The following is a 21,576-nucleotide window of genomic DNA, read 5'->3' as shown; positions in this document are numbered from 1 at the left end:
CATTCTGTGTTACACCTAGCTGAAAGGAAATCATGGCAGAAGAAATAAAAGATCTTTGTGCCATCCCATCAGCGTGGATCTTACGGATTCATAAGCCAGAATTTCTTTCTGATTCTGAGGATCCAGCGATCTTCCATTTTTTTTTTTTTTGCAGTAAATCACAGAGACACATAGACGGTCCTGCGTGAAATGCCAAGAGATGCATCTGTTGCGTCCATGGATGCATACTTAGACACCAATACACGGTATACATGCATCATTTGAACTGACCGCAACCAGGGTTTTTCAGCCAATATGATGGATTGCTCCCTTTATCCTCTAGCGGCTTTGGACTTTTATTTTTTGGCCTGCTCTACAAAAGGGAAAAGCCACCAGGGACAACACTGCCTCCTCGAATCCACCAAGTTCTAAATCTCTAGTATGATTTCAGTCTCGAAGAACAATACACTCTTGAGCTTAGGGAGAACTGAGAGGGTTATAGAGAGACGGGGAACGAGAGAAATGGGAGTAGAGAACTTCTGAGGGGAGTTTAGAACGTGAACAAAATCCTTTGTGAATACAGAATGGCATAATACGGTTCAGTGGATGGCAGTGGCGGCTGGTAGAAAATCTTCTGTCTGTTCAGGTAAACATCCCAGAATGATTTAATGCAAAACCATAAAGGTATCATTAACGCAATACTGATATGTTGGTCAATAATCAACATTTATTGTAACACAAAAAATGGTAAAAGTTTAACAATCTTATTTGTGTCACCCTCATAGGCAATCCAGTATAAAATATATCTGTAATAAATATATATAATTATTAGATTATATCTATCAGAACGTTTTTATTTCGTTCTTCTGAGTGACAAACCTCTCAATGACCTTCTTATTGAGGTCAGGAATGTCCCTTAGATTGGGGCAAAGCCAATGTTGACTGAGTCTTTAGAAGGACACTGATTCGCCAAATTGTATGTCACATTATTTTATTTGATAAGTGTGAGGAAAATTCTAATTCTATTAACTGGCTAAAGTGTTTCTTAGAACCGCCCTGTACTTAGCAGCTAAAACACACAAGAAGGGAGGTGCAGGAAAAGCAAATATTTTGCACAGATAACATTTGACAAATATTACTCGGTGCATTCCATATTTCAAAAACATAAATATTTATATTTTTTTGGGAGGGGGCTCAAGGAGGGGTGCTCCAGGTGTGGCGATGGCCCGTTGCCCTCTGTTGACCAGCCCTCGCTGGTGAATGGAGTTTCTGGCCCGGAGATTTAAAAAAAAAATGTTGCTCATGTTGAATTACATTGTTCCATTGTATATATTCATATCTGAGCTTCAAGTCAATAGACATAGTCAGTTTGAACATATTGTAGAAGTCCCCTGCAAAAGGAAAACAATTTGAAAAGGTCACTGAATGTAATGGTGGTTTCACAACACTATTAAAGAGACAATTGCTGGATAAAGATAACAGAGATATGAGCTTAAAGAGAGCGGTAGAAGAGAGACTTTGTCAAAGCATGGCATACAAGATAACAGTATTTAGCAAACACATGGAGCACAACAGCAACATTGTGCTACATTTGGCAGAGTCCGATGGAAAAGGAGAGGAATCCCTTTATACCCGCTCTCGCCTGCATCAAGGAAAAACGGCTAAACTCCCTGTGGGTCGAAAGAATAAGAAGGAAAGACCGAAATAGTCCTTCTTTCTTCTGACAAGGAAAAATGTCCTGGGTTCAAATGAATATCCACTGAAAAGCCTTCCCTGAGGCACTTTAGCTTGAGATTTGCTGGGAAAACGTAAAAGCTCCAAACCCTGTCCTTGACTCTTTGCATCACTTCTTTCTTCACTTTAACTAATGAGTGTCCCTTTGGGCAAAGAACCTTCACTTGATCATTATGATTTTAGGTTTCAACTTTTACCTTTCACCTGGTGATTTGGCTGCCTGTGTGTAGCATGATGTGGATCAGGATTTGACCACGTCACGATAACGTTTAAACCCCCAAAATACTGTAACTTATTTGAACATCCGTACGTTAGCTGTTATCACCGGTGCTGCCATCGTTATTAGCTGCAGATTGTTGTTCACAATATAGCAGCATGAGACATCTCGTAAAACTTTTTTTCTTCCCCCCTATTATGGTAGAACTGTTTAATTCATCTGCAATTCACATGAGTGCCGAACCGTGAGGAGGTATCAGTACGGATCACGGATCAAATACAGGGTTCTTTTTACTCCTACACTCGAGTGATCACGTCTCTGGACCTGCATGCTGTCGGGGACATCTCGTACTCTGTATGCTGCACTATTGATATGATCTGAACCAACAGTGTATATTGCCTGTTGGGTAAGGGGTACCGGCAGGTACAACTAGAATGTAGCCTGCATATCATTCTGATTTAGTAATAAACCTAGTGAACAGTGGCTACATTCAACGCACCTAATTAATCCCAGTAGATAACAACTGTATTATTGCTTATAATGTCAGAGTAAATGCATGATCTATTTGGTTCTAATATAGCATAGTCAATTGTAAAGTGAGATCAATTTGGTTCATTTTGGGTCGAATTGTATGTAGTAATTGGAAACATAATGAGAGTCAGAGTGACTTTGTTGAGCCAAGTTGTATATGACTTTTGGCCGTTGAAATAGCTGTTGCTCTATTTGTATAAATTATTCAAATGTAATCCTCATTTGGAGATACAACAAACCTTCAGTGTTGGCAATAGGTCTTGAGAGCATTGTGGTTTGTGAGCAAGAATGGGGCAGCGTTGCCATCATAATACTCTCGCCGGAGCCTTTTCTGAATCTGCAACCGCACTGAATAATGAAAATGCCTTTACCCAAGAGATTAATTCATTCTTTAAACGGCACAGAAATGTGTGGAGGAGGTAGACTACCTGATAGTAATTTGAATTTGCCTCTGAATAAAAGCTAGCGACCTGCTGTACAACACCTGGGCATGTTTTTTCCGTCTGTTTTGTCCTCTGATTGTGCGTCTACCAGCAAATTAATTGCTTGTTTTGTCCAGGCTGCAATATCAGTTTTTTCTATATATTTTTTGAATGCACACGGGAGTGTGTGTTTTTGTGCGCATGAGACATTGCTAAAGACTTTGCGTTGCTCTGTGGTTGCGTCTCGGCTGTGAAAGTGAGTAGTGGGGATTCTTTACTTAAGCATGCCCCCTTTTGGCCCCTGAAACGTGTGAGCCTATTTCTGCATAATAGCTTGTTCGTGTAGCCAGCTCCCATGGGATCCTCGAAGCTCGCCCCATTCTGCTTTACCAACCCGCTCCTTCACAGGGGTGTGAAGGGGGTGATGAGGAGGAAAGAAGGGAGCGAGTGTGCTCCTCCATGCTGCGATGAGTGAACGCTGACGAGGGACAGCTATTATGTAGAGCTTATTATTCTCCCTCTGCACTGGGGGGGTGGGGGGGATTGTCAGTAGCGGCTCCAGCTATTCATTAAAGCTGTGAAATATGACCCCACCCATGATGTGTGTGTGTGTTTGTTTGCCTGGGGGGGGCGTGCCTACATATCACTGGAGCTCTTGTATCAACTAGAACTGACATTCAGGGTTTAAGACCTGCTGGACACATTTAGTTTGTGGTGGTTGTCGTTTTGCACAAATGAAAAAGAGGAAAGGAAGGAGACTAGCTATGACTTTGGAATAGAAGGCTTCCATTTGCCCAAATACATCTTGAAATGAAAAACAGCCATAAATGTGCTCATGTAATGCTGCATTAGTTACTATTCATGGCATGCTGAAATATTATTATTTGGACCAGATGGCACGAAACACTTTATTTATAGTATATAGCAAGAATGACCGTTGTTTAATAGTCTTACCTGTGATTATTTTTAGATCACTGAGGGTCATTTAAGTTGAAATCGCATTGTGTTAAATGGACCGACACACACGCATTGATGGCAAAGTCCGAGCGAGTTCAGGGCCGTCTCACGCGCAGCGCGGCACTGGCAGTGCACACTTCGTACTTCCCCGCTATGAGGACTTGAACTGGCATAATTCCGTACTAACTCTCAACATCCTGAAATACTGCTGTCCTGTTTCTGGCCTCCTGATAAAACAAAGTCCAATAGTGGTCCACCACATGACCGTATTTCTGTTATCCAGTGTAGCAACATTGAGTTATCACACACAGAAATTGTCACATACACTTATTAGCTATGTCGCGTCTCAATTTGCAGTCATACTCACACTCAGAGCAATCATCTATTCATAAAGTTAAGCTGGTCTCCTTTACCTTTCAAAATGTGTCGATGACCTTTTCCTAATTCCTTTGTGCTGGAAATGAGCAATTAACTTGCTCTAATCACAAAGTGCTAAGGTCTCGGTATGTTTTGTTTTATTACAATGTGGTGTGTAGGTCATAGGGATAATGTTTAATTAAGTGGAAAGAGGAAAAGTGAAATCTATACTACTTTCCTCTGTCGAAGCCCCCAACCGGCTCCTACTTCTTATTAAAAGTAGGTCAAGGACCCCGTAGCCCCGCGGGACATGGGCTGGACCCCCCAAACCTCTGAACCATTTTGCCCCCCAACCTCATTACCGATCACCAGGTACTTCAACATTAAAGTCAACCCCTTCCCCCTTTGCTCTTAGTTTTTTAGTGCCGTCCACCTCAATCCTCACTCCTCCTTCCCCAGCGTTGGCATCCAGCATCCTATGCGAGATGATCTTTACAGTGATTAATGCAGGAGGGAGGTTGAGACCCAGCTGCCCCATCTCTGGAACCCATTTCAAATCCTCAGCCTGCTCGGGGTTCAGGCTGATGTTGAAGCGCTTCTATTTTAGTCTCTTTTTATTACTGTTTATGCATCTATGTTGCTTGGATTTACAGGCTCAAAGCGGGTCACAATTTGTTGCCATAGTTCAGTGAAACATAAAAAAAGACCCTACACAGCAACATGTCTTTGGTATGTTTGTTGGGTATGAAAGCATATATGAAAGAATTGCTGGATATTCTGTGTGGATCCCTTGACATTTGGAAATAATTAAGAATATTTGCGTTTCAACGGTGATTGCCGATGCAAAAGACTGGTAAGAGGATCGAGCAGCAAACATCCGTGGTTTGGAAAATGATAGCTACTATTGCATCCGAGAACAGGGACGTTCTCTGTGGGGCTTCCTTCACTTACTTTGACACGTTTTTGCTTTGCTTTTTGCTTTTTACTCCAAGCAAGTAATCGCAAACTCTTCATTTTAAATCAACTCCCGACCCTCTGGTTGATTTGTCTTGGAACAACAAGGGAACAGGCCGCATCTGCCCATTAAATAATTGTCCAATTACTTTCAAGCCTCAGATAATTGCAATGGCAATACAGTACAGGGTTGCGCCACAGTAGCCCAACGCTTCCCCACAATCCAACCAACCAACCACCTAAATGGCACCCTGACCTTCTCCATGCTGTGCACATCCACACCGCAAGCCAGAGCCTCCGAAGCCCTTTGCACCGAACCCTACCGGCTACCGGCCCTGTCTGGTTTCTGCCGAAAGGACGCTTGAGAATCCCGGGAAATATATATAACTATACAGTACATACATGGATAAAAGTTATTGAAATAATTAAAAGAACTTGAAAATGCACTTCTTGCAGAAAATGCTGGAAGCTAAAGCTGAGACAGACGCCCAGACTGACAGTGAGTGAGAGAGATACACTTACAAATCGCGAGAGAGACAGACCCATTGAGAAATCGCGAGAGAGACAAACGCACAGTGAGTGAGACAAACGCTCTAACGCACAGACTGTGAGTGAGAAAGACAGACAGACAGACCGACTGACACGCAGACGCATTCAGTGACACAAACAGACTAGCAGTGATTGATGAAAACAGACACAGTGAGAGACGAGACACAGAGAGAAAGACAGACACCCAGACAGACAGCGAGGTGAGAGAGACGACAGGCACACTGACAGTGAGTGAGAAAGACTGACGCAGAGACAGACTGACGCAGAGACAGACTGACACACAGTCAGTCAGTGACATAAACAGACAAGCAGTTAATGAGAAAAACAGACACACACGCACAGACATTGAATGTGACTGACGGTGAGTGAGATAGACGGACAGTGAGTGAGACAAACGCTCTGACAAAGACAGACTCACAGACAGACTGACATGCAGACAAACTGAGACAGATGAATAGTGATTGAGAAAGACATACAGACAGTGAGACAAACCACAGACAGAGAGACAGACAGTGAGTGAGACAGACCCACCGACAGTGACAGACAGTGAGTGAAACGGTGGCAATGGTGGCGCATGGAGTGGAGAGGGTGCGCTGGGAACCGCAGGGTTGGTGGTTCGAACCCCATCTGTGTGTCCCTGACCAAGACACCTAATTGCTCCTTGGGCAAACTAAAAAAAAACATAGGTTGAAAATGCAATGTAAGTCGCTTTCGATAAGCGTCAGCTAAATGACATGTAATGTAATGAATGAGACAGTCTTGCAGACAGTGAGTGAGACGGACGCAGACAGACTATATATTATATACTGTGTGTGTGTGATTATTTGAGTGTTTCCCAACGGCTCAGAACCTCTTGAAAGGGTATGAGCTGTATAATTTTTTTCAAACCGTAAACCAATTGAATAAGAAGGTCAGTGACTGAGTGTTTTGGGATTATGAGGACAGTGATCACTGACGGATAAGGACTAAGAACTGCCTGTGCATAGAGAATGTGTGGAAAACAATTTTCCTGCAGTAAGACAGTCATGCATGTTTTTATGCCGCAATTTTTTTTCTCATAAATCATAGACAATAAGATCAGTGTTTTAATACAAAATAAAACGGTTCACTAAAACTACTCCCACTAACATTTTGCGTCTTCTTCATTCACTTCATACGCGCCGGAAAGGGGGCATGGCTTATCTCTGTAGCATGTCTCTGTAAAGACCGTTCTCATTTCCACCATCCACCATGGAAATAAACATTATTTCTCCTCTGCACTTGTTGTTGAAATTACACAAACGTCGGACACAACAAACTTACATGCGTTCAACATCAGCTGCGGAGCGCCTGTCTATCTGCCTCGAGTGGCAGTTTCATAAAGTATATTCACGCTCTGGCAGCAGGACGACGGTGATGACGATTTATCCGCTTTGCTCCATGCGTGTCTTTTGCCGTCCTTCGCTTCGCTTTTGGTGTGACGGCAGCATTGGCCTTTTATTGCACACCCTGCCACTGTATGGCCCAAAGACATTTTGGGAGATGTGCATGGCTTTAAATGGTGAGCCAGTGATTTTCTGTTGTTGAGCCATTGATTTCTGTTTGCATAGTTATTTGTTGATGGACACAAAGCCAGTGGCAATATATTGATCAAGCTGACATAGGCAGCATTGAAAAGTAATGGGGCAGAGGTATGAATGCCGAATTAACCTTTTCAATTTTAAAGAAGTTGCAGACCAATGTTATAGTACTCTTAGTAAAGTCTACTGGGAGTAAATATGGAGGATGGTTGAAAGTATTTTCAGATTTTGAATTTTTAGCACTGTTATGCAGCACACCACTCTCAAGCATCCATGATGTTCCACCCTTATATCTTATGGTACTTGGCTCTCATTTTTTAAAATCAGAATCACAAACATCTATTTGCCAGGTATAAGATACAAGGAAATTTCATGGTGGGTGGTGCATAAATGGAACACGGCAGAATAATGTACAATTAAATTAATTGAATATAAAATATAAAATAAAAAGAGTGCACAGGCAAACCGATATCAATACCATATCAATACCATCAAGACCAGTGTCCAAAAGTGTTTTAAGTAGTCAGTCGGTGGGGGACCCGGGTCCCCACTGCCAACGGGAAGAAAATGTTTGTGTGGCGTGAGGTCTTTGTCCTGATGGACCTCAGCCTCCGGCCAGAAGTGTTTTATCCGGGGTGAGAGAGGTTGGCTACAATCTTTCTGGCTTGCTTCAGGGTCCAGAGGGACTGCCGATTGCAGCCATCGCTGTGGCTGCAGCGTACCAGGCGGTGATGGAGGAGCAGAGGACTTAGCAGATGGACTTAGCGGTGTAGAAGTGCACCATCATTGTCTTTGCCAGGTTGGAGTTTTTCAGCTGCCTCAGAAAGAACATCCTCTGCTGAGCCTTCTTGGTGATGTTCAGCTCCCACTTGAGGTCCTGGGTGATGATGGAGCCCAGAAGACGGAAGGAATCCACAGCGGTGACGGGGGAGTCACACAGAGTGGAGGGGCTGCATTCATCCTAAAATCCCCTACCATCTACACTGTCTTCAGAGCGTTAAGCTCCAAGTTGTTTTGGCTGCACCAGAGATATGGTTTGTATCCTTATGGTTGAAATACACTTATTGTAACTCGCTTGGGATAAAAGCGTCAGCTAAATCGCATGTAATGTAAAAACACAATACCTAGAAAGACGTTCTTTTAAATGTGTATCATATACAGTTTTTCTCTACTTAGGCATTGATGTAGTATCGGTGTCCCTGTTGATTCCAGTTCATAAAAATCGCCCAGCGGGATGTGAGAATATCTAAGCATTATCAGTCCAATATGTGCAGTGTTTTTAATTAATTTAGAAAGTACCATTGGAGTTTACTTTGCCCAGATTGTAAGAATCTAAACAATATTCAAGCCATTGTTCACAAACTTGAAGAAAAACCTGTTTGAAATAGTGGGAACAAGTATTTTTTATTGGATTCAATGAGTTTGTGTTCATAGTGCACTAGGGGTGTAACGATTCATTTTAACAACGATTCGAATCACGATTCATGGTTGCCAATTCGATTCATGGACGATCTGGGTTAATTTAGAACGATTCGAGTTTCTGAGATCCCTGTTGTTTCTTGTAAGGAAATCAGGTTTAAATTAATTATGGATATTATAAACAAGTAAACAACAATTAATGGCAAATGTATTAACCTTTTATTTGAATCGAGTGCCATTTTCAATGTAAACATTACACAATAATTACACAATGTTTGGATCAATTCACAGAACCCCAGATTTTCAACCACATTGTAGGGTCGCATGTCTTTACAGATAAACTTGGCAATTGTTACAATTGTTTTGTGCTGGCGAGGCCTGAGGTGTCTGCAGAGCTGGAGTTACCTGCTGCTGCTTTTTATTTGGCTTCTGCATATTCTACAAACAGCGACCGACTTGTTTAGAAGACCTCCGTGTTTGCAAAAGCCAAAATGTTTCCACACGCTGGATCAATACGTTTGTTTGTAAATGTCTTGCTCGCAGTCGTCTCCTCCACGCAGTGTTTTGTTGTTGTTCCGAGTTTCTCGTGGCTGCCGCTGCGTACTGATGACGTCACAGACAGGCAGACTGAATCGAGTAACGTTTAACGTGTCTAAAGTGCTAAAAAACAAACAAACCAAACATCCATACCGTTTTTGTGCTTAAATCCAATGTGCAGTTTCCAAGTATCGATACAATCGATTATGTACCATTTCAATCGATTTGTAATCGATATATGTCGTCCAGGATGCCGATTTGCGGAGCACAGATTGTTTCAGTTGGATCGCAGGAATATAAATCGATTAATCGATTCAGTGAATGAATCGTTACACCCCTATAGTGCACTCATCATTGGTCAAACTAGACATTGTCTAGGTCAGGTCACCACAGTTTATCAAAGGGGGGTTGTTCTGCCTTGCTTTAGATCAGACTTTGGCCAGATTAGCTTTGTCTTAAATGAGTCTGGCTTTGACACACTAAGAATGTATCACATTGCGGAGAGCCAATCGCTCTCAGTCCCGCTTCCATGCTACTACCATTGACAAAGGTTCTAAATGGATTAGTGTAGGTGATTATTGCTATTGTCACCAGTCAATCGCTTTTGGGTGCGTGTTTTGTGGTGCCGCCCAAGACTGTGGTGAGTGTGTGTGTGTGAGTGAGTTGGTGTGCTTAGCCTTCCATGTCAACACCTAATGAAAACAGCATCCTCACCTGGCAGATCGGGATGTTGTGAAAAATGAAGGGACCGTGGAGCAAAGCGAGAGGGGACGGGGGTCAGCGCAGGTTCATGGGTAAGGAGGAATGGTAGGTGAGGGTTGCAAGGTGAAATCGGTTCACACTGCAAACCGCATCAGAGACCCGCCGCGCAGAGAGCGAAGGCAATTGCCCAGAATGAAGAAGGGCCTGGGAGGCGGTGGGGAGGGAGCAAGTAAGGTGGTGGATTGCGGCATTGACGGCAGGGGGAGGGGGGCCTACAGCCTCGCGTTGCAGGAAATCTTGGCCACAGATCAGTCAACCAGGAGTACGGGTGTTGGACAGGACACGAGAGGGAGCTCAGCAAGATGGGTAAAAAAATGCAGGCGGGGTGAGAGACTGTGAGAAGGAGAGAGACAGATGGATGGAGGTGTGATGGTGGAAGCAGGATATCGACAGGGGACGAATTGTGTTTCAGGGGCTCACTGCCAGAAATATGTTTCCATCGTGCCGATAGTTGGAGAGAAAAAGAGTGAGAGCAAGGTGAGCAACACAGAGCTATGTATTGCTGGAATGGCAGGACTGATGGGGGGGGGGTGACATCACAGAAAAAAAAAACATAGATAGGTTTATTTTCTTAAATAACAAACAAAAAGTGTCCCCTTTACTGGGTGGTCCAGGGAGTCCTCCAGGGAGTGATGCTCCAATGCTCCGTGCTCTCCTTCCGTTCTCGCCAGCCGGGTGCTGTGGCTTTTAAGCCCTGCCGTAACCAATTGGCTTAAACACCTACAGCTGGGTGCTCTGTGAGGCATTCTGGGGGCTGTAGTGAGTGCGGCAGCGGCCATTTTGGGGTGGGGACACCGATCCAGTGTGTAGCAGCCTTCCACCACGTGTCCCCTTTGTGATGCCACTATATATATTTGATTAAATCTTGTGCAATTGAATGTATTTATCTGCAATTTGAGCTGGAATGCTGTTATGTTATTGAAAATCTCATGCAGAATTCCAAGAGGCAGCACATATAGTAGTCGAACCTTGGCGGTTTGGCGATGTATTGTACGCCTTATCACTTGTCACAGACTCACTTACCAACTCGCATCTTTCATTTTCCGCATGTGCTTCCAAACACTGTTTGCTTAGCCGTTATTGCCTTTCCATGCAACTCTCGGACGGACTGTGGCGACCATCAAAGGGAAATCTCGTGCAGAGCAAGGTTATTATCGTTAACGAAAACTAACGCAAAAACGAAAACGAGGTGTGATTTTTTTTTTTTGTTAACTGAAATAAAAATAAAAACGAGCCTTTATGAAAAAACAATAACTAACTGAAACTGTATTGTGTCTTTACAAAACTAATTAAAATAGAATTATAGAGAAAATGTCTTTAGTTTTCGTCTTTGTCAATGCTATAGAACAGCGGTTCCCAAACTCAAGAATGCCGCGGCCCAATTTGAAATCTGAAAATCTTTCGCGGCCCACCCAAACCTTTAATCACATCTATGATCAAAACATAATGATTAAATTACCTTAAGAATTTAACCAAAATCAAACATCCGAGAGCAAAAGTCCGTCTCGCGCGAGCAAAAGTTTGTCTCTGCGAGGTATTTGCTCGCTTGCGAAACATGAACTTCGTTGCTCGCGAGGAGAATCTCTGCTCGCGCTCGAAGGAGTTTTCTACGCGCTCGCTGTTGTTCTTTTTGACAGTAAGGTGGAGACGGTGCTTTCAGGGTCCGATGGATGCTGCGAGGTGCGTCCGCTCCCGCCGCCCCCTCGCCATCCACGCCTTAAATCTTCGGCTGCTTTTAGAATAACTTATTTTCCCCATTAAGATGGTTCAGCTACTGTAGAGAAAAGGGCACCGTCTCTCGCTCTTTAATCTCATGCAGTGCTCGGCGAGAACGACAGCTTTGTTTCTCCGACGCGCACTGAAACAAGCTCCTTATCTCACGTGCTTGAGCGCCGCTCAGCATCTCGCCGTCGTAGACGAGCTTTGTCATGTTTGGCAGAGCGCCTTGAGCGCCGTGTACAACCAGTATGGATCAACCGATTAACCAATTGATCCATATATATAAGGCGCTCCGGATTATATGGCACTGTCGTTTTTTGATAAAATTAAAGCCTTTTAAGTGCGCCTTGGAGTGCGGAAAATGCGGTATATTTACTTTAATACTACAAGAGGGCGCCCCATTTGTTGAACAACGACAGGCGGACAAGAGCAGCCGTTTCGAGCGAGAGCCTTATTGTTTTATTAATCTGATCGTTTGAATTGTTTGTTCTTCATCAACTAATGTTTCATATAACTAATGTGCCGCATCATAAATATTTTTATATTAATTTAAAACTTTTAAAAATTGAAAATTAAAAAACGTTATTTATTGTAAATGACCTCTCGTGCCCCACCTGCAGTACCGTCGCGGCCCACACTTTGGGAATCGCTGCTCTAGAGTTTTTATTGGGTTTTAGATTTTTTTTTTCTTCAGATTGAGCTCTCTGAGACTCCCGGCTCCCAAGCAATGTCATGTGTGGCTCATTAATGGGTTTAGTACATGCTGTTCACGTGTGTCTTTAGTCTATTGTCTATTGCATCTTGTGTAGACTGTTTACATATTTGTACCCATATCTACATTTTTTCTGTTGTTGATATTGTTGTGTCCAGTGGCATTTTTCTGGTTAATGACACAAACACACTGACTGACACATATTTCATAGTTGTCTTTTGTGGATGGCTGTTCATCGGTCCTAAATACATTTTTTTAAATGGTATGTTTTGTTGAGTTTTTGTTACTTATTATAGCTTGTATCTACAATTCATTTTGAGCATTTTGTTTTGCAAGCAAAAAAATTAAGCTTCCCTGAGTGACTTAAACTCGTCTTAAGCTTTAAGGGTTTTCAAACCAACCAATGTTTCCTAGCTGTTCAATTAGACAACGCATTGGCCATTGGAAGAAGCTTAGAGATGCGTACCGCAACAGCCAAGGCCACTGTGGGCTTCAGGCATCACATCGGGCAAGATCAAAAACAACCATAAAAACATGGCTTGGTTGCTCTATGAGTACGCAGCAGCGCAATATGTTCTTCCCACCCGGGCTGATGTTTAGCCGAGTAGTCATATTATGCCGGAATGCAGGAATATGACAAATACGATTTAAAATTTAAAAGTTTAAGAGTTCCCACACTACAATGACGATGATTCATAGTTTAGTCAACCACGCGTAACACAATGCTGTTTCAAAAGCCTCTATAAGCAAGGCTCATGTGTTCTGCCTGCAGCGTGTCATGATATCCCTCTCCACTATCAGTTCAAGCTTCTATAGTGTGAAATATTCGAGAGAGAGGTTTGTTAAGGCGACGTATCAAGGAGATCGAGCACCGTTTACATCCGCTGGTCCCCTTTAAGCTGCTAAAAAGCATCTGAAGAAATGTGTTTCACAAAAGTTGGCTGCGGTAAACCTACTGATGAGTGGCACTGATGGGTGCATCTTAAACTTAGAAGTTAGGAAAGGTGAGTGTCAAGGTCCGTTATTCCATGTGTTGTATTTTGCCGCCAGAAGTCATCGAGAATGATCCCATGAATCGGTTGAGTGCTTTATTGGCTGTGATAGGACATGAGCTCCTTCAAAACCAATCACACTCACTGAACTGTACAAAGTTTTTGGAAAATGTCCTTCTCTGATGTTCACCTCGTCTTTGTGCATCAATAAAAGCCATCATTTACTGTGTTATTGTTATTGCTCAAGGGTTTAAATTGTTTCCCATACTGGGCATCCTGATTTGTTTTCATTTTTGTCTGAATGGTTATCGTCTTATCTAAATCTCATTATAGACCTCAAATTTTCCAACATCAGCTGAGGAAACATTGAAATGTGGCTGGCTTAGCCCCAAGAACGTCATTCTCAAGGGCGGTATGTGTTGTGAGGTTTGAGAAACCGTGTGCAATTTAGCATGAAGACAATTTCATACTTCCTTCTACATTTCCCTCTGCCAGCCTGGAGAGGTAAACTGAAAAGCTCTTGGCACATGCTGCTTCTAATGTATTCACAGACACAAAACAATACAGTTATTTTTCCGACTGTTTGCCAGCCTCCCTGTTTTCTATTTATCCACTGCATCCTTTGTGACATTGGCCTGTTTCTCCAACCGTATTGCTCTCCCCTCTTAGCACGCTTCTCCTTTCTGCAGTCACGCAGAGTTATCAGGTTCACAAGCTCCTTTTGAAAATGATCTGATTGCTTCAGTGGAACTTGTTAGACTTCAACAACTTCAGCAGAAGCTTCTTATTGCGGGCAGCATACACAGATTCTCTTTCCTTTTGGCCTATAGTTCCACTTCATGGACATTATTATATACCTTCAAAAATGCATCTTGGAACGTCTTAACTAAAAGTAACATGTAGTATGAATAACGGATTTATTTCAAACCGCTTTTGAATTCTGCTCACATCATTTCCCAGGGATCAATGGGGCAAACAAACTGCATGCCCTTCTTTAGAGTTTTGAGAAATTTGAATTTGTGTCAGTGCATCTTTGCTTTGCTCAGTCATGGTGGAGCCCGCCGTCCCTTTGAAAAAGCCCAGATTGATTTGCGAGACATATGTTCTGTTGCAAAGATGAGGAAGGTGTGTGGTGGGCGGGGAGGGGAGGGGGGAGGGTTGTTCTAATGCACCTGCATGTAGTGGGAGGTGAATGGCTTATTAACCCCACAACAACAGTGACTGGGTTGTCACAGTTGTGGGTCGGGTAAGTTGTCCAGATACCCAAATGTACAGTATGTGCACAAGCGTTTCATTGCAATATCTCCTTTACAAACCTTTTACCACTACCTCTCCTGTCATGTCTTCTCTGTATTTAGCTTTAAAATAATGGATGTTCATGTGGTCCCTAGAATGTTGCAATGGCAGCATAACTTAATAATAATATAATCTGCTTATAATAAGCATCATTTTTTGAGGATCTGAATAAACGCAGCCTGCCTGCCTGCAGTCTTTGTTGGGCTCTCATGGCCAGAGGGCCCTTACACCCGGCTGAGCTCGGTGAATGGCCAATTGAACACAGGGTTTGCTTTTTCCTCACACATTGTCCTCGCCCATAAACAGAGACATAACAGCATAATACACATGCCACTGGTTTCTGTGAGTGCAGGTTGAGACTAATTAAACGCAATGTGCATGTTCGCAGCAGCGGAAAACATTAGGAAACAATCTATCTAGCGGTTACGCCGTTCCAAAAACGAGCCAATCCATTTAATTATTCAAGGAGATGGAGGTGGCTGCGGTGAGAGGGACAACAAGACTGAGACGCCGCTGTTAATGCATGACCAAGCCATGACTGTGATTGATGGATAGAAATGGTTGAGTTATTACTCACATCTTTAGCTTAGTTAACTGGCCCCAGGGTTTAAAAAAACTGTCAAAGTAAAGGTCCTGCATCCAAAATTGTATGTAGGCTAAAGGTATTTTCTCTACAATCAAGAAAATGTGAAAGCGTGGTAATGTTATTGTAGCTTTATAGCTTTCGATCACCCCACAAATATATGCTAGTCTGGAGCGCTGCATTTTCTTTCATTCAAATCACCATTTTGAATATTCTACTGGAAACCATCTTGTGTGTACCCACAACACACACACACACACACTGAAGAAGCTTCCATAACTGGTTACGGAAGCTTATTTTGTAGCTTCCCACTCCTCCTACTCAAAGAGATGAGTCAACCTTAGATTTTGGTCATTGTTCAGCAGTCTTAAAAATAACTGATTATGGATTCAATTTTATACTCGACACAAGTGTTTTCACATGACATTTATGCAGAATGAACGTTAAACAGGTCAATTATATGTAGAGCTCGACCAGTTTATTCGTATGACATGTTTTAAAAAAAAATGGTGTGATTTGACGCAACTTGACAAGTGTATGTGTCGCATGAAATGGGGGACAGTCTGGAACAGTCCTGCCGTCAACCCACAGCTCCTCACCAGCAGGGATCCTGATCTGTCAGAGGGAAAAGAACGCCAGGAAGGTCACGCTTCATAATGTTACCTGTCAGCCAGCCAATACAGAATAACCCCGGATGGAAATTTAATTAGCTGGAAACAGATGTCGGGGAAGGAGGCGACATTAAAGGAATTGAACGTTAACCAGCTTTTAATCCTGTCCTGGCGAGAGAAGAAAAGAGGAAGAAATCGTTTTCTATCGAACAGTCGTGACTTTGATGGAGGTGGAATTCTTTTAAGGTGATATGCAGCGTAATTAGTAATGCCCGTGTGTTTACAGGATAAATGAACCATCCTCACTTGCTTTGATGTGTAATAATGGCATCCTCAGAAATCAGAGGCTGGCTTAGTGCGGGAGGAAGCAACACAAGCTTTCAGCGTGGCTTCCAGCATATCAGGATGCACTTGTATTGGTATTTTCAGCCCTTATGATCCAATCACAGTGTATAAACAATCTTCTTAATGCACAATTTGAAATAGGATGTAACAAAATCCCTGCAGATCATACCGTCGTCTCTTGTAGCCTTAGAGCGAGGTGCATAGATGTGTCGCTTTGTTGCTGCATGCTGATGTTTGAGTTGGGTTGGCAGTACTTTTTCTTGAGAGAGGCCTGGGTTGGAAGATTGTGACAGCCAGCCCCCACGCTGCAGTAACCCTGAGCAAGAAACTGAAATCACAATGTCAAGGTCCTGTTCTTTGGCCGGCCCCGACCCCGAGCTCAGAGTCACTCTCAGTTAAAGTCCTCCTTTCCCATCTTTGTGCACCACTTTTATTTTTCCAATATGTTCAGTCAGTTTCTGTCCTTGAAAGAAGCAATCATCACACTAAAGCCTTAAAGCTGTTTGGTCAGACCATGAGTTATTTAACAGCTGCACTTCTATCAAACCCATTATTAGTATTACTTCACTATAATGTGGCTCGGTTAATATAATCACTCACACTAAATGCTTTAACATTGCAAATAGAATCTGCTCATTTTCTTAATGTTATTGTTACGTTTCCTCCGGTTAAGAGGGAAACGCTGACATCCAATGGGGGAATAAAACAGGAACCGTGTGAGGCAGTTAAAGAAAAGTAGGTTTATTTACAAAAAAAAAGAACATAACGGGTAGGTTGGGAAAAGGTGGGGGGGGGAGAGTGTACTGTGGGGGTTGTGCCAAACAAAATTATCAAAGTACAATAAAACCAGGCCTAGCTCAACTCGGTGGAAAGAAAAAGGAAAACAAAAGACCTGACTCTATTCTACAAATGCTCAACATAACAGAAATACATCGGTGGCAACAACCCATAACCTAGTGGAATAACAACAGTAACTCTGCGTGTATGTGGGTGTGTACAGGGTACCCCAGCCTTACCTCAGTCCCACTTCCCCCACCACAAACCTCAATGGAAAAAAAGCAAGCCCCGAGAGAGAGCACAGTGAGAGGCTTTATAGTTGCCCTCCATATCGGATTGGCCGGAGTGTGGGCCAATACCGGGGTGCTCTGGAGGCAGGGCCAGCCAATACTCCGCCCCTCACCTGCAGGACAAACAAAAAAAAGGTGAGGGCAAGAGGCACAAATCTCTACACGTAACAGTTATTAACTGTTTTTTGAACTGATGTGTAAAATAACACAGTATTACCAGAATTAATATATCAGCTATTGTACAAATTCCCTTTATACAATACGTTTTGTTTGTAAGCAAATCCCATTCCTGTCGGCCACAGGTGCGCTTTGTTTCTTTACTAAAATCCAATGTTAACATGCTAAACTAAGTCAGTGAGTAAGTGGTTCCTGCTGAACCCCAGAATTTGGCAGTCAAAGCGGCACTTTCCCAAAGTCACACAGAGTGACTTCTGGAGCTGTATTACTCATACATGCATCTGCTGATTATGAAATCTGTTCAGGAAGGGATTTTATTTTTGATCTGAAAGGCATAGTTTACATAAGAAGTGGATTGTAGTTCCATTAATGCCACCCAGGGGTGACACAAAAGGGTGGACCTTTTTGGTGGAGACTCTTTTTTTTTTTTTTAGACGCACAATACAGTTACAGCTAACTTTGAGGAACGGGAAACAACAACCCCCAGACATGACAAGGCCGTGACGCCGACCTGGTAATCAAAAAATACACTAGCCACGCCCAAAAGCATACCCTACCTTTATCATCTATACGGCTCTGTATGTGATCATAATTTACAAGATGAACATAATGCTGCACTAAAGAAGACTTAAAACTAGCAACTGAGATTCTAAACTTAAATTTACAACACTTACTGTGGCATTAAATCACATGAGTAGGGTCCTTTTTCTCATTGACTTCTTTGCTCCCTGTAGCCCAATAGACAGAATGTTCTTCATTGTCTTCCCTTTTCAGACTCTTGATTTGCTACTTGGTGGAAGGCTGTGGACTCTACATCATTTGGTGACGCGCTTTGTCTGTTCATTAACTCAATTAAAAAGGGTGTGACAACATCCCGCAGTAATCAGCCTTTAATCATTACTATATAAGAGGCTTGTTTTGGACTTATTCCAGACATACGTGGCAATTTGCACTCTGATCATTTGCTTATATGCTTATATTTATTTGGTGAGTTCTTCATAACAGAAGCATTACAAAGCTGCATGAAGTTTGCTTAGTCATCGGCATTTGATTTCCCCTGTAACCTAAGTCTATTTTAACATGTTCAAGCATCGTACTAGCTATGCTTCCTTTAGGAATGTCACAATGTGAGTCTGATTAAAAGAGTTCCGCGGACCTTTCAGTGTGCCCGAGGGGGTTTTCACCGAGCCAGCAGTCAACGTAAAAGCTGTAATGAACTGAAACTAAATATATGTTGAATTGCTCATGTGTTGTGCTAATCCCAGGCATTAATTTCTCAGACTCTAGTCATCTTCCTATGAAAGAAATTCAATCGGCCTCATAAACATAAATGAGTACGCCCTCTGTCCACAGAAAGCTGTTCTCCCTATTTGCCTGGTTTCCCTTTTTAATATCCTAAATGTGGTCTGAATGCAGATTAATGACATCAGATTACTTTCAAACTATTTTCTCGTGCTCATCCCAGACTTAGATGTTTTTGTATAGCAGTTCATCTTTTATCAAATAAACGAAAAAGTGAGGCAAAACTCCTAATTTAAATACTGCATGAACCGCAGCAACAACCCAGTATCTATCAGAACAAACCAAACACACTCATGCTTGTGCTTTCAGGCCTCTTTTTCCTCTAAAATATTCCCTCTGAAGCACTTAGTCTGATTAGTCCTGGGAATAAATGTTGTCTAATCAGTCCAAGTGTTTTTGTGTATTCTAAAATAATAACATGAGATAGGGCCGCTGCACTAAATGAGGGTTCTACTTCCCACTCAATTTGACTTGTGTGTTCCGTTACGTGTTTGTGGGGCTGCTGTTATGCAAACCATAATCAAATCTGATTAGTGGGTAGAGTAGAATTATTTCGCAATAGAAACAGTCAATCTATGTATCTTAATGAATGTTATTGTGTGTAAAAAGACGAGCTGGAGGCAGTCGAACTGTTTTCAGCGTTAATTCTTAAATCTATTCTTATCTAAGTAAAACTAAATAAATAAATAATTCTTAAACAGACTTTAATGTTGCAGTTAGTCCAATAAAGATAATAGTAACTGCTTCATTGTGTAATGTATAAAAGGCATAATAGTTTTAAGATTAAATATTCTCACAATAAACAAACATCTAACAATTGCTGTCAAGTAAATGCAGCCAAAAGTATTATTATAGTAATATTCGCCTTAAAAATGTAATCAAGTAGGAGTGTATAGAGTGCAAGAACAAACATTTAAAAAGTACATGATTTGTCCACGATTAAAAAACAGAAAGCCGAAGCGTTTTGCATGCACATATTTACGGAACCTAACTTTGGTCACAGATCATGCTAGCAGAATGCTTGGCTGTCATTTGTATTTCAATGTTTTTATCATCTTATTTCACTGTTGTAATGACGCGGAGGCCAAAAAAAAAAATGCCCATAACACACTCACACGCAATGGTCTTGCAGCAGATAGTGTGCAAATGAAATTCACATTACTGTAGGTCACTGAATTCATTTCTGAAATGGCAATTGGTATAATCTCTTAAGGGACTTGTTGTGGGTGGTGGGCCACATTTGCCCAGTTACCGTTACACCCCCGAGTAGATTAAGAAATACATTTACCCACTATCAACCCATCAACTCCAGCCCATTTGTTCCCCTCAGACAATATGGATTGAACTGTTTGTGTCTGCAGTTAATTACTGTTGTGAGGCCGCCTGTGAAAACTGCATCAGATGACTGACCAAAAGCTTCCCCCCGCAGAACAAACATCCTACCACTTATCTTGTCCTTTTTTTCTCCTTTTTAAATACTCCCCTCCTAGCTCATTAAGAGATTTGATTATTTTTGTTATTTCCAGCCTGATCTGATCCATAGGACTCAGTCACACTTCATCTGTAGGCTGCAGCTGTACAAAACATATTTGAGAAAGTTTTTCCAAAACATTAAGTATTCTGTCGCACGCTGGAAGTCTTTTGAAAGTTTTCAGTTCTAACTTTAATATTGCAAGAGAGCTAAGGTCAGTGAAGTGAAACAGGGCTTTGAGTTCTTTGTGAAGCGGAAGCTCCAGATCTCTCTCGTTTAATGCATTTATTACTGAAGACACCCGCTGTTATACGAATACAGTATTCACAGAGTTCTCCATCAACAGCGACGTCTCAGCGCTGCAACACTCGCTGTGCCTCGCTTTCTCAGAACGACCTTGCAAGGTACGACTCCCCTCTTTAACCCCGAGATGTGTAGCTGGCTCAGCACTCTCTCGTCCACACCGTGTCCCCATTGTTGCTGATCTTATCGTTCCGCCTATCAGAGGACTAATGACCCCGGCAATCGGTGCTGACCTGTCAGGCGAAGTGTAGCTGCCAGAGAGAAGGAGAGAGAGTCCATTAAAAGATTATTGTAAGGAAGTGGACGCTGTCCTCCTGGACCTGTGGAGCGCTTCAGCACATGAGTGGAGGATTTGATTTAGTGCGGCCCCCCTCTTCCTCACATGCTGAATAGGCAGGGGAGCGGAAGTGAAACTTGCTTGTTCAAAAACCACTGACTGCAGCGGCGTTGCTCTTTTAAAGGAAATGAGATTGACACGAAGATGCTAATCTATCAGGAATGAGTGAATGTTCCCTGTTTGGTCCCTCAGCAGAATCCTTCCTTTCGAGCAAAGTCGGCACCGGCGTCTGACAGGCCCATTAACCCATGTTTTCAGGAGAACATGCTGCCTTATTCATCATTCAACATGCAGCAATTAAGCATTCTGTTACATTGACTACTGTTTTTTAGTATTTATTTTATTAAAGCCCAGAGGGGCCCGGGCCCTGGTACCTGCCTCCATTACTCATGCGTATGTATGTTGGAATATATAAAAGGACAATAAGTTTCCTATTCTAGGCTTTTAGCAAAACATTTCTGTCAAGCTTGAACAACCTTGCTTCCTTGACTCCTTTAGTGAGGGCCTGAACCTGTAGAAGAGGGCCCAAGTAAGGACTTCTGCTGCACGCCATGGGGGATGACAGTGCTGGCGCACTGCTGAGAGGGACACAGAGGGAGAGAAATTATCCTTGACTTTTGATTGTCAGTTTTGCGTGTCGTGTTGTCTGGGTTTGACGTATTATAGCATGCAGCTGAATCTGCA

The 21,576-nt window shown here is 42.5% G+C and overlaps 1 long non-coding RNA gene across 1 annotated transcript; it reads right to left on the bottom strand.

Moving 5' to 3' along the window:
• Window positions 1-15,641: 15,641 nt before the first annotated feature.
• Window positions 15,642-20,926, bottom strand: LOC144406156 (uncharacterized). Its single transcript, XR_013467358.1, has 3 exons — window positions 20,789-20,926; window positions 16,405-16,563; window positions 15,642-15,894 (listed from the first exon to the last, which is right to left on the bottom strand). It is a non-coding gene; the product is annotated as an uncharacterized LOC144406156 (long non-coding RNA).
• Window positions 20,927-21,576: the final 650 nt, after the last annotated feature.

Source organism: Gasterosteus aculeatus, chromosome 4 (assembly GCF_964276395.1).
Source record: "Gasterosteus aculeatus chromosome 4, fGasAcu3.hap1.1, whole genome shotgun sequence".
Lineage (NCBI taxonomy): Eukaryota > Metazoa > Chordata > Actinopteri > Perciformes > Gasterosteidae > Gasterosteus > Gasterosteus aculeatus.
Note: the sequence above shows the minus strand (reverse complement) of the source record. Positions and strands in the feature narration are given on the sequence as shown.